Below are 16,620 nucleotides of genomic sequence, written 5' to 3'. Positions count from 1 at the left end.
TCTTTTTTAAAGTAAAAAAAATTAAATAAAATAACTCGGCAGACCGCCGAGTTGTGAAGACTGACGCCGGTAAACTCGGCCCCGGTTATGAAAATTGAGGCAGAGTTTACCGGGGTCTCCTTCTTATTGCGACCCCCTAATTTCGATATTGAATGGTGCCCCCCCCTTGTGGGCGCCATGCGTGCGTTAAAAAAGCGGCGCTGAAAAGTCAGCGCCCGCTTTCAGTGCACATAATTGCATCGGCCCCTTAGTCAGGTCCCCTGCTGCTCCAGCCAGCCAGTATTTTCTGTCTCCAGTAGCTGTTGGAAAGCTTCCCATGCTGTGAGTCTGTGCCTCATCTGGACTGGGTGAAAAGGATCTTCTTATCAGGCTGCTTCTGGAGCAACATTCTTTTTGCGGCTGATCCTTCTCTAGTTGAGCATGGCAGGAACCAGGGGGCTTTCACGTGGAGTGGTTCTGTGCGTTTCGTCTGGTAGCTGGCCTTTCTCACCATCTCTTCCATTCCTGTCCTCCTTTTGTTCTCTCCATCCCCTTTTCCCTCTTCCTCCTCCAGTGGCTTCCCTCCCTCCCTTTGGGGTGAGGAGTTATGAGGTGTAATAAAGTTTCTCCCAGGACAAGCAGGATGGTAGTCCTCACATATGGATGACATCATAAGGATGGAGCCCTATCATGGAACACTTTTGTCAAAGTTTCTAGAACTTTGACTGGCACACTAAGCATGCCCAGCATGCCACTAACCCTGCATCCAGCAGGGGTCCCCCTTCAGTCTCTTTTTTTCCGTGCAGCAGTTGCTTCGTGGTTTTCAGGAGCTCTGTGTGAATTTCTCACAACTTTTTTCCTCACAGAACTTTCTTAAAAAATTTCAAAAGTTTTTCCCCATCCCGGGGTCTCCCGTCGACCTCCGCTAACACTGGTATGTTTTTACCTCGCTCTTTGCGGTTGGTTCCCGATGGTGCTCTCATCGGTGCCCAACGTCCACAGACAGCACGCTGCGTTTATTTTTTTTAAAAATGACGACCGGTTTTCGGAAGTGCCCCAAGTGTCCAAGGACTATGTCCATTACGGACCCTCATGATGTCTGCATCTTATGCTTGGGGCCTTCCCATGATGTCCAACTGTGCACCAGTTGCGCCCAAATGACACCGAAAGGCCACCCGCTTAGAAAAATGGAACACCTTTTCAAATCTAAGTGCTCGTCCCCATCTACGCCAGCCAAGAGTGCACTGAGTCGGAAGCCATCTTCATCATCTCCATTGATGTCTCAGCATCAGGATGCCGGCGAATGGCCGTCACTGGCATCGTCACGTTCAAAGGCTTTTACATCATTATCCTCGGCACCGGATAAGGACCGGGCCGAACACCGAGAAAAGCATCGTCATCGACACCGACGAGATCCTTCTTCTGGAGTGGGCACCGACAAACCATCGACATTGTTGGAACCACCGAACAAGAAGTCCCGGGGAGAGGAGCCCCTATCCTCCTCTGGACCCGGGACACCGAGGCGTTCCCCACCTGCAACGGTGCCGGGAGCCAAGACTCCACAAATTCCTGTAGACCCTCTGGCAATGCCCATGGAGCCTCCAACCCCGGCAGCTGTGTTACTAACTCCAGCCTTCTGGGAGGAATTGGACCAGAGAGCTCAAGAGGCAGTCCTCCAAGTGCTTTGAGAATTTAAATCGCCACCAGCATCGACTCCCATGCTGAGGCCTGACCCGGTACCTACAATGTTGGCTCCACTACTCGAAAGGCTAGACACCCTTATCGGCGCACTTCCATCGGAGCCCGCACCTTCCGGACCGTCGATGCCTCCGAGACCATCGATTCCTCCACCGTCATCGACCCCTATTACTCTGTCGTCAGATGATGAAGAGCGTGATCTGTCAATGCTGGACCCGATAACGGGGCCATTGGGTATATTTCCACCACGATGGCCATCGAAAACACCGATGCCATCAATGCCTCCACCGGCCTCGGTGCCACCTCCACCTTTTTCGGTGCCTCCAATGATTCCATTGGTGCTACCTCCTGATCTGGCTGGATTAGGGATTTTGCCTCCATCGGAAGGACCGCAGGATGAAGGAGACCAACCATACGATCCCTGGGGTGATGATTCCTTTGATTCTCTCTGAAGGCTCTGATAGGATTCTGAAGATATCCTATCAGAGCCTTCACCTCCAGAAGAAAGACACCACTCCCCTCCAGAGGAACTATCATTTGCCAGCTTCATAAAGGAAATGTCTGAGACCATCCCCTTTAAGATGCAAACTGAAGAGGATGCCAGGCATAGAATGCTTGAAGTTCTGCAATTCATGGATGCCCCCAAGGAATTAATAGCAATTCCAATCCATGAAGTTTTGCTTGACTTATTACACCATACCTGGGAACACCCAGGTACAGTTCCACCGGTGAACAGGAAAACTGATGCTACCTACCTTGTTCAATCAGCTCTGGGATTTCAGAAGAGCCGGCTTCCTCATCACTCCGTAGTGGTCTAATCTGCTCAGAAGAAGGCTAAGAGGTCCTGTCCTCATTCTTCTGCCCCTCCTGGAAAAGATCAGAAACCCTTGGATACCTTTGGCTGCAGAGTGTTCCAGGATTCTATGTTGATGGCATGTATAGCAGCCTACCAGCTATACATGACACAATACTCTAGAAAGCTTTGGAAGCAAGTTCAGGATTTCTCTGAATTCCTGCCCGAGGAGTTTCAAGAGGGATTGAATTCCATCCTTCGGAAAGGCCTTGATGCTGGAAAACACGAGGTCAGAGTGGCCTATGATATCTTCAAGACTACCTCCAGAGTGTTAGCAGCAGGTATCAGTGCCAGACGCTGGGCATGGATGAAATCTTCTGACTTACATCAAGAAGTCCAGGACAGGTTGGCAGACCTTCCATGTAGAGGAGACAATTTATTTGGAGAGAAAGTTCAAGAAGCAGTTGCACAACTCAAGGACCATCATGAGACATTGCGTCAACTATCTACTGTTGCCTCTGACTTCTCGTCCACTACCAAAAGGCCATTTAGACGTGAACCCAGAAGGCTAACCTATAAAACCCATAGGTATTACCCTTCTCCATCCCGGGCTCGTCCAACCAGACCTCAGAGAGGACACCCTCGCCAGCACAGGCCTCCAAAAGCCCAACCAGCTCCCCAGACTGGTCCTGCATCGGGTTTTGACTCCCTTCTAGAGAGCAGCAGTTGATCCTCTCCTCCAACAAAATTTCCTGTGGGAGGCCACCTGTGCCAGTTTGCCAACATATAGCACACAATCACGACGGACCAATGGGTCTTTTCTGTGGTTGCCCATGATTACCACCTAAACATCCTTACACTACCACCGGACTCTCCACCACAACCGGCGTGGAATCTAACCGACCATATTCCACTTCTCGAGGCAGAACTCTCCATCCTCCTCCAGTCCAATGCCGTGGAACCGGTTCCCCGACTGCAGAGAGGAAAAGAGTTCTACTCTCGCTATTTTCTAATTCCAAAAAAATCAGGCGGCATATGTCCTATTCCAGACCTCCATGCCCTAAACAAACACTTCGTAAGGAAAAGTTGAAGACGGTCACTTTGGGCACCATGCTCCCTCTCCTGCAAAAGGGAGATTGACTCTGCTCTCTATATCTTCATGAGGCTTATGCCCACATAGCCATATCCCCTCCTCACTGAAAATATCTCATTCATAGTAGGTCAAAGGCATTTTCAGTACCGGGTGCTGCCGTTCGGCCTGGTGTCAGCACCTCGAGTATTTACCAAATGCTTGGCAGTAGTAGCAGCTTACCTGTGACAATGCAGTATCCTCGTCTATCCGTATCTAGACGATTGGCTACTCAGAGGTCCATCCAAGGAGGTAGTGCTTCAATCCATCCATTTCATCATCAGCCTGCTACAACCCTTGGGTTTTCTCATAAACTATCCCAAGCCACATTTGACTCCATCACACTCTCATTCATCGGAGCAGATCTAAACACCATTCAAGCCAAAGCGTTCCTCCCAAAGGACCGAGCACGCACATTGTCAACCTTAGCCAAAGCAGTACAGACTCGCCGAACCACCACAGCTCGTCACCTATTAAACTTGCTAGGTCACATGGCATCCATGGTTCACGTTACCCCAATGGCCTCTATCTCACATTGTCCATGTCACCAACCAGCTTTGACTCTCACTAGCTTGGTGGATACAGGAGTCCAATCTTCAGATAGGACTACTTTTCAACCTCCAAGTCCTCAAATTACATTAACCACAGATGCCGCCAACCTGGGTTGGGGAGCCCATGTCAACAACCTGCCAACCCAGGGAACCTGGACCAGAGCGGAAGCAAAGCACCAGATACATTTTCTGGAGCTCAGGGCGATACGGTATGCACTATTCGCATTTCAGGATTGCCTATCCAACAAGGTAATCCTAATTCAAACAGACAACCAGGTAGCGATGTGGTACCTCAACAAACAAGGGGGCACAGGCTCTTACCTGCTATGCCAGGAGGCAGCTCAGATCTGGGCCTGGGCGCTCTCACATTCTATGATACTGAGAGCAACCTACCTGGAAGGCGTGGACAATGTGATGGTGGGCAATCTCAGCCTGACCTTTCATCCCCACAAATGGTCCCTAGATCTCACTGTAGCAAACCAAATTTTCCACCAGTGAGGCAGCCCGCACATAGACCTCTTTGCATCCATTCACAACCGCAAAGTAGACAACTTCTACTCTCTACACCACAGCCACAGGACACCATCAAGGGATGCCTTCGCACACTCATGGACAACGGGTCTTCTATATACCTACCCTCCACTTCCACTCATCAGCAAGAATCTCGTGAAGTTGCGACAAGACTGGGGCATAATGATTCTCATAGCCTCTCACTGGACACAGCAGGTATGGTTTCCCATCCTATGCGACCTCTCAGTCCAGCAACCAATTCGCCTGGGCATAGATCCGACTCTGATAACGCAGAACAACGGGCTGTTGCGTCATCCGAACCTCCACTCCCTGTCTCTGATGGCATGGATGTTGAAAGGTTCATTCTGCAATCCCTTCACCTTTCTGACAATGTGTCCCAGGTCTTTCCAAAAGCGTTCTACTAGAAAATCTTATCGTTCCAAATGGAAAAGATTTTCCTTGTAGTGCACGACAAAGGAAATAGATCCCTTTTCCTGCCCCACAACAAGGTTCCTGGACTACCTCTGGTACCTCTCGGAGTCTGGCCTACAAATTTTCTCCATCCAAGTGCAATTCAGCACCATAGCCGCTTACCACAAAGGTATAGGAGATGCCCCGATCTCAGCGCAAACCCCTTATAGAGCGCTTTATGAGAGGCTTGCTACAACTGAAGCCTCCACTGCATCCTCCGGTTCCGGCATGGGACCTCAATGTTGTACTAGCACGGCTCATGCGACCTCCGTTCAAGCCCCTGCACTCCTGCGAGCCAAGTCATCTCACTTGGAAAGTGCTCTTTCTACTTGCTTTGACATTGGCTTGCAGAATCAGTGCGCCACAGGCGCTGATAACATACCTACCTTATACAAAATGTCTCCACGATCGTGTCCAATTTCCATTTAAATCAATCCATAATACTACCCACATTTTTTCCAAAACCTCACTCACACCCAGGTGAGTGAACCCTGCATTCCTTGGACTGTAAACATGCGCTCGCTTTTTATTTGAACCGCACTGCAGCCCACAGGAAGTCCACCCAATTGTTTGTCTCCTTTGATAAAACCAAACTAGGAGTTCTGGTGGGCAAGCAGACAAGCAGGCCTTCCGCTTCAGGGACGCGTGAAAGCACATTCAGTAAGAGCCATGGCAACGTCAGTAGCACACCTCCATTCTGTACCTCTTGCTGACATCTGTAGAGCTGCCACATGGAGCTCTCTCCACACCTTTGCAGCTCATTATTGTCTCAACAAGGCTGGCAGGCAGGATTCCATCTTTGGCCACTCTTTCCTACGTAATTTGTTTCCAGTTTAATAACCCAACTTTCTTCCTGCGACCCACTGTGACACTCAGGCTGCCCTCATACCGAAAACCACCCCTGTTGTTGTGCCTGTTGCACGTCTTTGGGTGCTTTTGGTTCACTCTACTCGGGCATCCTGTAGCTCGCTATTCACCCATATGTGAGGACTACCATCCTTCTTGTCCTGGGAGAAAGCAGAGTTACTTACCTGTAACAGGTGTTCTCCCAGGGCAGCAGGATGTTAATCCTCACGAAACCTACCCGCCACCCCGTGGAGTTGGGTTCGCTTATGTTTTCTTATTTTATTTTTCGCTCATACTTTTAGCTACAAACGAGACTGAAGGGGGACCCCTGCTGGATGCAGGGTTAGTGGCATGCTGGGCATGCTCAGTGTGCCAGTCAAAGTTCTAGAAACTTTGACAAAAGTGTTCCGTGATAGGGCTCCATCCAAATGTTGTCACCCATATGTGAGGACTAATATCCTGCTGTCCTGGGAGAACACCTGTTACAGGTAAGGAACTCTGCTTTCTCTACAAAAAAAGGAAGAAAGAGAAACAGTACTGTGTTTTCAGCCTACAGTGAGGAGTAAAGTGCCTTTTCCTGGTGGAAGCAGGGCGGCATGGAGGCAATTGTTTGCAGTGCCAGATGAGTGACTTTTCTTTAAGGAGAAAGCATATCAGGGCTGCTGACACACAGGAAGCACAGCAGTCTCTGTGGAGCTTGCAGAATGTGACAGGCAAGCTTGGGGGCAGTCTCCTGTGTCATTCATGCCAGAAGTTGGAGGAGAGAGGAGGACAGTCACCGTCCTCTGCACATGAGAGGTCCAGTGCAGCAGGATCTTCCTCACAGGATTATCCTGCCAATGCAACTTCAGCTGCAGCAGGAATAGTGGTCAATTTAGAGCTGTAAGGGCGAGTTGATTTTTTTCTGTGGCGAGATATCCTATATTACAGCCTATGGTATTCTTGCTGCAACAGGATCCATCTGAAACCACAGCTTCATAGTAACATACAAATTAACAATAAATAAAGACCAAATGCTCTATCAAGTCAGGGCAGCTTCTTTTCTCTTTATATCCTCAGAAATATATAAACCTCTCCAACAGGTTTTTCTCTTGAGACAATCTTCTGGGGTTAGTGTCATCTCTACCTGTCCTCAGGAATGGTGGGGGGTTACTCACAGTATCTACTAGAAAAAGAGCATGAGGTGAGGAAACTTGGGACCTTCATGATGGGTGTTCAAGGTCCAGTGTTTCTTGGGTCCTTTAAGGAGGCCTGCAATAGTGACTGAGAAGAACTGGATGAAAGTAAATACTCAAAGGAAAAGGATGATTCTTCAACTATTCATCTCATCAGGAAGGGTTTTCCTCCTCAATACCTAGATTGTTGCAAATTTTGAATATTGCAGAGGAAAAAGGGGAGAAAGAGAAATTCTAAGGCTTGTTTGTATTTGTTGTAGCAGCTACAGAAGAGCTCACTGGAGAGTCCTGGGACATAGCTGGAAGAGGTGTCTCAGTTAAAGCCAGGTACAGCCTTTCTAGCTGCTGTATCTTTTGATCTGGTTCAGGTGACAGCACAAAGCATGGCACCTTTGGTTGGGGCTCTTCATTTGTTTTGGCTGCAGAATTGGGCAGTGGACTCAGCACTGAAGTCTTCTCTAACTAAATTTCTGTTTAAGGGGAAGCTTGTTTTTGCTGAAGATTTGAAGGAGCTAATCAAGAAGTTGGGAGAGTCTAAGGTTCCAAGGCTTCCAAAGAATAAGCCTGAAGGGGCATCTTGTGGGAGAGGAGGGCTCTTGCTAGGTCTCTCTTTAGAAACTCTAGCAGTATAAGCCAAGTAAGCCTTCAGCCCCTCAATAATGACGTCTCTTTTAATAAGTTGTAGTCTATTGAGTCATCAAAACAGATGGCAAGGATAGGAATAGGGAAGGTGTCACTGGTGCCAGAAGTTCCCATTGAAGATGTGGGGACCAGTCTCTGTATCTAGGGATAGGTGGTCTCATGTCCACCTTTTAGAAACAGGAAACATGATGGCAGAAAAAAGACCATACAACTTATTTAGTCTGCCCATCCACACCAACTATTTAGCTTTAAAATGTCTACCACCACTTCAGAGATCATCTGTGCTTATCCTTTGAATTCTTGAATTCAGATGTTGTTCTTATTTCCACCACTTCCACGGAGAGGCTTTTCTATACATTTGCTACCCTCTCTATGAAGACATATTTCCTGTGTTTATTTCTGGGTCTATTCCCATTCATCCTCATCCCATGATTTCTCATTCTAGAGCTTTCTTTCCTTTGAAAGAGACCTACTCCTCTGCATGAAAGCCTTTAAGGTATTTAAATGTCTTTTATCATATCCCCTCTATCCCAACTTTCCTCTAGAATATACATATTTGAATCTCTATGTCTGCCCCCATATGCTTTAGATCATTTTAGTAGTTACTCTCTGGACCAACTCCAGTCAGTTTATATCCTTTTGAAAATGCAGAGCTGTACACTGTATTTCAAATGAGGTCTCACCAGGGGTTTATATAGGGGCAATATCACCTCCTTTTTTTTCTGGTTACCATTATTCGACCTGTGCAGCCAAGAATATTTCTGGCCTTTGCCATTGCATTATCCACCTTTTTGGCCACTTTAAGATCATCAGATATGACCACCCTTAGATCCCATTCTTCTTTCATGCTTAGAAGAATTTACCCTCTATACTGTACTTCTCACTTGTGATTTTGCATCCTAAATGCATGACTGTATTTTTTTTAGCATTAAATCTTAGCTTCCAGCCCCTAGTCTATTTCTCGAGCTTCACTAAATCCCTCCTCATGTTTTCCACATCTTCTTGGCTATCAGTCCTTTTGCACGTGTTGGTATTACTGGCAAAAACACTAACCTTTCCCAATAATCATTCTGCAATGTTGCTCATGAAAATGTTGAAAAGAACAGTCCAAGGACCGAACGTGAGCTGTTCCACTAGTAACACCCTTTTCCTTGGAGTAAACTCTGTTTACCACTGACTTTTGTCATCTTCCACTCAACCAGTTTCTAGCCTAGTCAGTCACTTTAATGTCCATATCAAAAGCACTCAATTTATTTATGTCACCTATGCAGAACCATGTCAAAGGCCTTACAGAAATCCAAGTATACTACATATAGCACTTTCCCCTGATCCAACTCTATTGTCACTCAAAGAAATTGATCAGATCCATTTGACAAGACCCACTTATGGTAAACCCATACTGCTTTGGATTGTGTAATCCACTGATATCCAGAAATTGCACTATCCTCTGTTTTAGCAGCAATTCCATTAATTAGTTCACCATAAAGGTAAACTAAAAGAGCTCATATTTCCCAACCTTCTCCTTCCATTTTTTTGAATAGGACTACATCCAACTGTCTCCAGTCCTCCGGAACTATTCCTGATGTTTCTTTAGCATTAAAAAGGTCAGTCAGCAGAGCAGCCAGAGTTTCTCTAAGTTCCCTTATTACCCTCTGATATATCCAGTCTGCCCTATCACTTTATCTACATTAAGTTTAGCTAACGCCTCAGGAACACATTTTTCTGAAAATCGCACCATCAGACCCTCTTTTAAAGCCTCTTCGGGGGCATCCCTGATTGATGCCTTCATTGGATCAGACTACTTAAGCTCCACCTTCGCCCTCAGCTAGCCGACTCGGCAACGAGTTCCATTACTACTCTACGAGTTCCTGTTTCCTTCGTTCCTGTGGTGACATTACCAGAACTTCTTGGACTCTGGACCCTGCCTGGTACCCGCTCCTCGGGGGCCAGTGTGCACGTTCTTTGAGGATTTGGTCTCCAGGCTTCCCCTACTCCTCGGGCTGGCCCTGTGCTCTCCAGAAGTCCTATCCATCTGGCTCCCCGCTCCTCTGGGCTGCCTCTGGGAATGCCTTCACCGGAGTTTTACCCCTGTGCTTCCCTGCTCCTCGGGGCAGTGCCTACATTTTCACAGGACAAGCAGGATGGTAGTCCTCACATATGGGTGACATCACAGGATGGAGCCCAATCACGGAACCCTTTGTCAAAGTTTCTAGAACTTTGACTGGCACCTACTGGGCATGCCCAGCATGGCACTAAACCTGCAGCCAGCAGGGGTTCCCCTTCAGTCTTCTTTTTTCCTCGCAGCAGTAGCCATGTGGGTTAAGGAGCTCCACAGAGATTCCTGACAGGAATTTTCCTCACGGAATTACTAAAAACTTCCATACCCCACAGGGGTCCCTCCTTCGAATTTTTGACTCCACAGTACTCCGGTAAGTTTTTACCTGTTTTCGGTCGATTCCTGAGTTTGGCCCTCGTGGCCTACTGGCTGTCGACCGTACAGCGGCTAAATTTTTCAAAGGCCATGGCGTCGGGGTTCCGTTAGTACCCGGACTATACTCGCACCATGTCCATTATAGACCCGCATAAAGTCTGTGTAATGTGTCTCGGGTGCGAACATGATGTCCTGACTTGCACTAAATGTGCCTTAATGAAACCAAAAGGTCACAAGGCCAGAATGGAGAAAATGGAACTTCTCTTCCGTTCTCAAACTCTGACGCCATCTGAACCAACACCGTCCACTTCGCGCCAGTATCAGCCACTGGTCGGTGACCGTCTGGTGTCGATGACTTCTCGGCTTTTGACTACCTCTACGCCTCCTCAGGACCGAGGGGATCGTAGAGAGAAATATCGGCATCGACACTGCAAGTCTCAGACCATCGAGGAAGGAAAATCTTCAACCTCGCCATCATCTGAGCCGCCTTCGAAGAAACCCTGTCCAGAAAAGGCACCGACCCTTTCTGCGACCGGGTCACTGAGGCAACCCGCACCCGGATGGGTATCAGGAGCCGTGACACCACCTTTAACGATGATCCCTCCAGCTATGCCTCTGCCTCCTTCTTTCCTTCTGGAGCCGGGGCTGCTTGCTCCAGGTCTCCATGAAGAACTGGACCGGATGGTTCAGGAGGCCATCAATAAGGCGAAGCACAGACTCCAAGTTCCTCCGACACCGAAACTGGTGCCGATTGTGGAACCAACCACCGATCCGATTCCGGCAGCACTGTCACTGCTGCTCTCGAAGATGGAAGCGCTCATAGCCGCCTTTCCACTGATGGATCCTGGATCATCGATGGCTCCGGTGCCCTCCCCGCTTACCCTGTGATCGGGAGGAGAACACCGTTCCGCATTCCTCCATCGGGAGTTCTTCTGATGCATCAACCATCGATGCCGATGCATCCATCGGCGCCACCGATCCATCCATCGATGCCCTCGATGCCTGCACCAGTACCCTCGATGCCTTCATCGGTGCCTCCAGTACTTCCCTCGATGCCTTCGGAGCCTAGACCGGGACCTTCAGGAATACCATCGTCCCGTCCTCAGGCTCCTAGAGGGGCAGGTCCTGATCCCTATGACACCTGGACCGACGATTCTTCTCAAGACACTGATGACTTGCCATCGCCACCTTCTCCCACTGAAAGCAGGAAGCGTTCTCCTCCAGAGGACCTATCCTTCATAAATTTTGTGAAGGAAATGTCTGAATTGGTTCCTTTCCAATTGCAGACTGAACAAGATGACAGAGATCAAATGATGGAGCTCTTACAATTCCTGGATGCTCCCAAGGAAATAACCTCCTTCCCTATTCACCAGGTTTTTTTGGATCTCCTCAAAAAGAACTGGGAACACCCTGGTTCAGTTGCTCCAGTCAACAGAAAAGCTGATACCACTTATTTGGTCCAGTCAGCCCCAGGGTTCCAGAAACCTGAGCTGGATCACCAATCTGTGGTTGTAGAATCTGCCCAAAAAAGGGCAAAAAGATCAAAACCCCACTCTTCCTTTCCCCCAGCTAAGGAACAGAAATTCCTGGATGCCATTGGCCGACATGTCTTCCAGGGATCGATGCTTATCTCTCAGATTGCCTCCTACCAGCTGTATATGACCCAGTACAACAGGGTCTTATTCAAGCAGATACAGGACTTTGCAGACTCCCTGCCTCAGCAATTCCAGGAACAGCTTCAAACCATGGTACACAAGGGTTTTGAGGCAGGGAAGCATGAAATAAGATCCTCTTATGATATCTTCGACACTGCTTCCAGGGTATCTGCAACTGCTATTTCGGCAAGAAGATGGGCCTGGCTCAAGTCTTCAGACTTGCGCCCTGAAGTACAGGACAGATTATCTGATCTGCCCTGCATAGGCGACAATCTGTTTGGAGAACAGATTCAGCGGACGGTGGCGGAACTCAAGGACCATCATGAGACCCTTCTCCAGCTCTCTCTGATGCCCTCTGAGTATTCCTCCAAACAGCCATTCAGGAAGGATACTAAAAAGTCTTTCTTCCGTCCAAAGAAATCCTATCCACCACTGTCTAGAACTCTTTCCACGAGACCTTTCCAAAAGGCCCAGTCTCGTCAACCTCGTAAACAAAAGCCTCAAGCAGTTCCTCAGCCAGGTCCTGCTTCCGGCTTTTGACTCCTGCATAGAGAGCAGCAGCCAGTTTCCACTGCCTCAGATACCAGTGGGAGGTCGATTGTGCCATTTCAACAACAAGTGGCACACAATCACCTCAGACCAGTGGGTCCTTGCCATAATCTCTCAAGGTTATGGCCTGAACTTTCTCTCCATTCCACCGGACTCCCCACCTCTACCGACGTGGAGAGCATCCAACCACTCACTATTCCTGGAACAGGAGGTTTCCCTCCTCCTCCAGTCCAGAGCAATAGAACCAGTGCCCTACTCGCAACAAGGACTAGGATTCTATTCCTGGTACTTTCTAATCCCCAAAAAATCAGGTGGTATTCGTCCAATCTGGACTTATGTGCCCTCAACAAGTACCTCCACCGTGAAAAGTTCAAGATGGTAACCTTGGGTTCCCTCCTTCCTCTTCTGCAAAGAGGAGACTGGCTCTGCTCTCTCGATCTCAAAGATGCATACACACATATTGCAATAAATCCATCTCATCGCAGGTTCCTGCGGTTTCTGGTAGGCCCCAAGTACTATCAATACCGAGTGCTCCCATTTGGCCTGGCATCTGCACCACGAGTCTTCACCAAGTGTCTCGTAGTAGTGGCAGCCTTACTCAGGACTCAAGGTGTTCACGTCTATCCCTATCTAGACGATTGGTTGATAAAGGCTCCCACTCAGCAAGCTGCTCTGACGTCCCTACGTCTTACTTTACACACTCTGATTTCGCTAGGATTTCTCGTCAACTACGCAAAATCCTGCTTAGTCCCATCTCAAACTTTATCATTTATAGGGGCAGACTTGGACACCTTGCAGGCAAAGGCATTTCTGCCTCGACAGCGAGCTCTCACTCTCATCTCTCTCGCACACCAGCTACAGTCTCAATGCCACACGACTGCACGCCACTTCCTCTTCCTACTGGGACACATGGCGTCCTCAGTACAGGTTACTCCAATGGCCCGCTTGGCCATGAGAGTCATGCGGTGGACTGTAAGGTCACAATGGACTCAGTCCATCCAACCTCTATCGACCAGTGTCCACATCATCCACTCATTCCGTCAGTCTCTAGCCTGGTGGAAAAATCAGATCAATCTCCTCCAAGGCCTGCCCTTCCAGGCTCCAGACCCTCAAATAATTCTCACCACCGATGCTTCCAACCTCGGCTGGGGAGCCCATGTTGCCGATTTACAAACACAAGGAACTTGGTCTCCAGAGGAAGCCAAACACCAAATCAATTTCATGGATCTGCGAGCAATCAGATATGCTCTCAGGGTGTTTCAGGATCGCCTTTCCAATCAGGTCATCCTGATTCAGACGGACAACCAGGTAGCCATGTGGTACATCATCAAACAGGGAGAGACGGGTTCCTACCTACTGTGTCAGGAAGTTGCGCAGATATGGGCGGAGGCCCTCTCCCACTCGATGTACCTCAGGGCCACCTATTTGCTGGGAGTGGACAATGTGTTGGCGGACAACCTAAGTCGCGCTTTCTATCCGCACGAGTGGTCCCTCAACCCCACAGTAGCGGATGCAATATTCCAACGTTGGGGTTATCCTCGCATAGACCTCTTTGTGTCATCTCAAAACCGCAAAGTAGAGAACTTTTGCGCTCTCACTCACAGCCAACACTCCCAGCCAAGAGATGCGTTCTTCCTCTCATGGGCAACCGGTCTCCTATATGCATTCCCCTCTACTTCCACTTCTCTCGAAGACTCTCGTGAAGTTACGTCAGGACAAGGGATGCATGATCCTGATAGCACTTCACTGGCCTCACCAAGTGTGGCACATTCCCTTGGGAAAGGACCCGCTTCTGATTACTCAGAACGACGGGTGCCTACGCCACCCCAGTCTTCAAGCTTTGTCCCTGACGGCCTGGATGTTGAAAGGTTAATTCTTCAGCCACTTAACCTTTCGGAGCCAGTTTCCCGTGTCCTGATTGCTTCACGGAAGCCTTCCACGAGAAAGTCTTACCTCTACAAATGGAACAGGTTTAAATCATGGTGTTCTTCTCAATCCCTTGATCAATTTACCTGTTCCACCTCAAAGTTTCTAGATTATCTATGGCACTTGTCAGAGTCAGGTCTAAAAAGTTCCTCCATTAGAATGCATGTCAGTGCGGTAGCCGCCTTCCATAAAGGTGTCAGGGATGTTCCTATTTCAGTACAACCCCTCATAACACGTTTTCTGAAAGGCTTGCTTCACCTCAAGCCTCCACTGCGTCCTCCGGCCCCTTCTTGGGACTTAATCTGGTCTTAGGTCGGCTCATGAAACCACCATTCGAGCCTCTCCAATCCTGTGATCTTCGCTTTCTCACATGGAAAGTGATATTCCTATTGGCAATAACATCTGCTCGCAGAGTTAGTGAGTTACAGGCCCTAGTTACCTATCTGCCCTACACTAAACTTCTGCAGGACCAAGCAGAACTCCGCACTCACCCTAAGTTCTTACCTAAGATAGTATCAGAGTTTCACATTAATCAATCCATTATACTACCTACCTTCTTTCCCAGGCCCCACTCCAATCCAGGAGAACAGGCTCTGCATACCCTTGACGTTCTATCTAGACCGTACAGCTGCTCACAGGAAAAGCACTCAATTGTTTGTCTCTTTCCATTCCATCAAATTGGGGCAGCCTTTGGGTAAGCAGACTCTCTCCTCCTGGTTAGCGGACTGCATATCTTTTTGCTATCAGCAAGCAGGCATTCCACTTCAAGACCATGTTAATGCACACACTGTGAGGGCCATGGCGACTTCAGTAGCATACCTACCCTCGGTGCCGCTTCCTGATTTTTGCAGGGCTGCTACCTGGAGTTCTCTCCATACCCTCACAGTCCATTATTGTTTGGATAAGGCTGGAAGACAAGATTCCATCTTTGGTCAATCTGTCTTGCGCAACCTTTTGCAACTTGATGTACCAACACCCTTCCGCTTGCCCATTAGGGTTCAGGATGCCCTCTACCAAATTCCACCCCAATTGTTGTGCCCATTGCACGTCTTTGGGTACATTTGGTGCATTACCTGTTACAGGTAAGCAAATGTTGCTTACCTGTAACAGGTGTTCTCACAGGAGAGCAGGATGTTAGTCCTCATGAAACCCGCCCACCACCCCACGGTGTTGGGTTCATTTTCTTATTTTATTTTTCGGCACTTCCTGTAGCTTTAAACATGACTGAAGGGGGACCCCTACTGGCTGCAGGTTTAGTGCCATGCTGGGCATGCCCAGTAGGTGCCAATCAAAGTTTAAGAAACTTTGACAAAAGTGTTCCGTGATTGGGCTCCATCCTGTGATGTCACCCATATGTGAGGACTAATATTCTGCTGTCCTGTGAGAACACCTGTTACAGGTAAGCAACATTTGCTTTCTATAGAGAAACTATCAGTGTTTCCCTGCTCTTTAGGGTAGTGCCTACATTCCACACTGGGACTGTTAGTGCTTCCCCGCTCCTCAGGGCAGTACCCTTGATTCCACCACCGGTCACTGCCGGTACCTCCCGCTCCTTGGGCTGGACACTGTCATCATCTGGAGATTTGACTCGGGCTTCCCTGTTCCGCGGGTTGGCCTATGTCATCGCAGCAGTACCTCCTTCTCTGCGCAAACTCCACTCCACGGGGTTGCCTCTCTGGGATACCTCCTGCATGTCCTGTCTCGTGCTCCCTGCTCCACGGGCCTGCCTAGCGCTATCTCCTTCGGGGGTCTCTGCCCAGGTACTGATTTCTAGCCTGCCTTACTGTGGGGCTCCCTCCTAGCTGTGTCTCTTACCCCGCTCCTCGGGACCCCTACAGTTTCAACCACAGCTGTGCTGTGCCTGACCTCGCCTCCCGACGGAGTGGACCTGTCCACAGGTAGTAACAACTCGCACCTCGGGCCAAGGGCCCACAAACCCGCAGACCATGACAGACTGCCAAGTCCATGGACCCGGTAGAGGTCTCGGCCCTCCAGCCCATTCCTGGCCTGGCACAAGATCAGCAAACAGCAAAAATTCTTGGAGTCTCTGGCTGCTGCTATAGACAACCTGAGCACTTGTGTAGACACTACCGTGATGGCCACCATGACGTCTATCAAGCACAATACCTCCACCTCTATGCCGGTTCCTTGGTCGACTGTGCCCTTGCCGGCACCTTCACGCTTTTCAGGAATCCCTATTATGTGCAGGGGTTTCTTGAATCAATGCAATATGCACTTCTGTCTGCAACCAGCCTACTTCCCAGA

At 48.9% G+C, this 16,620-nt stretch overlaps 1 protein-coding gene across 2 annotated transcripts in view; it reads left to right on the top strand.

The window, feature by feature from the left end:
* The window catches only part of LOC115092811 (disintegrin and metalloproteinase domain-containing protein 9-like), a 501,882-nt gene that overhangs the window by 460,645 nt on the left and 24,617 nt on the right, over positions 1 to 16,620 (top strand). The window lies entirely within an intron of this gene.

This window comes from Rhinatrema bivittatum, chromosome 5 (assembly GCF_901001135.1).
Source record: "Rhinatrema bivittatum chromosome 5, aRhiBiv1.1, whole genome shotgun sequence".
In the NCBI taxonomy this organism is placed as follows: domain Eukaryota; kingdom Metazoa; phylum Chordata; class Amphibia; order Gymnophiona; family Rhinatrematidae; genus Rhinatrema; species Rhinatrema bivittatum.
The sequence above is the reverse complement of the archived record's forward strand: the minus strand, read 5'-3'. Positions and strand labels throughout refer to the sequence as shown.